The 2460-nt window shown below is 46.7% G+C and overlaps 1 non-coding gene across 1 annotated transcript; it reads left to right on the top strand.

The window, feature by feature from the left end:
* Nucleotides 1-460: 460 nt before the first annotated feature.
* On the top strand, nucleotides 461-564 carry LOC139034897 (U6 spliceosomal RNA). The gene has a single exon (XR_011487475.1). It is a non-coding gene; the product is annotated as a U6 spliceosomal RNA (small nuclear RNA).
* The last annotated feature ends 1896 nt before the right edge of the window (nucleotides 565-2460 follow it).

Here is a 2460-nt window from a genome sequence, read left to right as displayed (position 1 = left end):
TGCCTAGATGCCAGACAAGAGGCTAGCTCCAAGACAGAGGAGTGTTTCCCTTTGCCTGTCAGGAAGACCATGCCTTGAGTTATACTAGTGTGTGCTAGTTGTTATTGTTGCTATAACTAATTCCCAAAAACTTAGTGGCTTCATGTTGTACAAATTTATTATACTAAGGTTCTGGAGGTCAGAACTCTGAAGTGGGTCTTACTGGACTAAAATCAAGGTGTCAGCAGCTCTGCATTCCTTCTGGAGGCTCTGCAGGAGGATCCTTGCCTTGCCTTTGCCAGCTTCTAGAGGCCCCCATATTCCTTGGCTTGTGGCCATGCGCTGCTCTCATCTTTGCTCCCATTTTTATATCTTCTCTCCCCCTGACCCTCCTGCCTTCTTCCTATCATAACCCTTGTGATTATACTGGACCCATTCAGATGGTTCAAGATCACTGCCCCATCTCGATATCTTTAATTTAGTGCTTGCTTCAGCAGCACATATACTAAAATTGGGATGATACAGAGATTATCATGGCCCCTGCACAAGTATGACATGGAAATTCATGAAGCGTTCCATATTAAAAAAAATATATCCTTAATCACAGCTGCAATGTCCCCTTTGCCACGGAAGGTGACATATGCACAGATTCTGAGGATTCGGCTGTGGACATGTTTGAGGGACCATCGTATTTTCTACCACAGGTTAATAATATGCATATCAGCTTCCCCTGGGTCAGCACAGAAAGCAGAGGCCCAGGCTTTGAGAACTGGATGCACGCTTGGGAAGGCTACCCTGCCCAGGAGCAGAGCCCAAGCTATTCCTGGACCGACAGTCCACTGATTGAGACATCCTACCCAGGGAGTATGGGGGTGTGCTGTGAGGGGCAGATGTGTGCACATGCATGTATATACACACCCCTGTGTGCACATGTGTATACATGGGTCAGAAAAGCAGGCAGTAAGTGCTGGAAACAGCAACCCAGAGAAAGAGCATGGAGAAGGCTGCTTGGCAGCATTCTCTCATTAAATGACATAATAAGAACGTGCATCTCAAATTCCCAAGACTCCTCACTGCCGAATTCATTTCTCCACAGAAGCCGAAGAATTCAAGAATGCTCTAGTGCTCATTTCAGAAAAAGAGGTCTGAGGAGAGCAAATTGCCTTCTGCTGTCTCAGGCTGCACTGGGAGGCGGACGTGGTCAGCTGTTGCCTCCACAGCCTGACCCTCAGGCTCTGAACACAGATTTACTGATCAGACCCCGAATGGCCTGGGCCTTTGCAAACAGGCTGTTTTGCTCAGTGTGTGGAACATCTCTCTCTAAGCACACAGATGGGAAAGTCTCTGCAGGGGTGAGTCATTAATTCCCACCAGAGCAGTGAGACGCTCAGTGGAGGCCTCCCGGGCCCTGCGGGGAGGGGCCTGAGGACCCCAGCAAGGGAGGAAAGCAGGAACATCTCAGAGAGAAGGGACTCCACCCACCACAGGCCCAACTCCAGGAGGCACCACTGACATTGTGGGGGCCTGGAGGGACAGAAGAGGCCTCTGTCAGGCCCATACAACACAGCTCTTTTTCTAGAGCCATCTGGTCAGGTTCCAGAGCAGGTTAGGTCCTGGCCTCAGCTTCAGAAGAGCAGCTGCAGGCTTCTCTGGGTCCCTGGTCTACCCAGCACTTATGCAGTGAGAACAGACACCTCCTGGGGCTGTGATTTTCAATAGTGCTTTCAAGAAAACATCCAGATAACCCAGCTGACAGCGTAAACCCGTCTGGAAGCCTACAGGATGGAGTGGGGACAATCTTCATTCTGTTTCAAATGATGGTAAGTCTATCATCTTTCCTTTCTGAGGACTTTGGTTTATTTTCCTCTTTGTGACTTTTTCACATTTATGTACACCATTTACCTCCTAGTTTCCCATTAATTCTATTTCTTTCTTATCTTTCTCTCTCTGTCTCTCCTCCCCTTATATCCCCTTCCTCATATTCCACAATTTCTTCTCAGCTCTCAGAAATACCTCCTCTCCCAAGAGATTTCCCTCTTCTACTTCCAAACCATCCCCTAAATTCTTATTTTAATAAGCTCCCAACACTGATCTCCTTACAAATCATTCTTTGCCATTTTGCAATTGAACCAGTGTCTTGGTTAAAATGAAAATTTCCCAGGGCACACAATAAATAATAAAAAAGAATAACATAATTGTGAGGGCTATGATTCTGAGCAGAAGGAAATAATGTGAAGCAGTTGAACTACATTTTGTGAATCTTATGATCAAAATGCAAAAATGAGGGGAGGTGGTAGGCAGAAGCCTGGCTCCAAAAGCTCTCGACAGTTCTGGAAACTCTGAACAATAGCTTTGCTGAGGGCACTGATCTTGGGAAAACAAACATCTCTTCTCAGAGAGACCTACCCTTTGCAAGATGTCAGGAGTCAGTTTTGTAGAAAGGAGGAACCCAGTGTGTAAAAGAAGGTTTGCAAAGTAATT

Source organism: Odocoileus virginianus, chromosome 4, assembly GCF_023699985.2.
Source record: "Odocoileus virginianus isolate 20LAN1187 ecotype Illinois chromosome 4, Ovbor_1.2, whole genome shotgun sequence".
Classification (NCBI taxonomy): Eukaryota; Metazoa; Chordata; class Mammalia; order Artiodactyla; family Cervidae; genus Odocoileus; species Odocoileus virginianus.
This window is presented reverse-complemented; position numbering and strand designations above follow the sequence as displayed.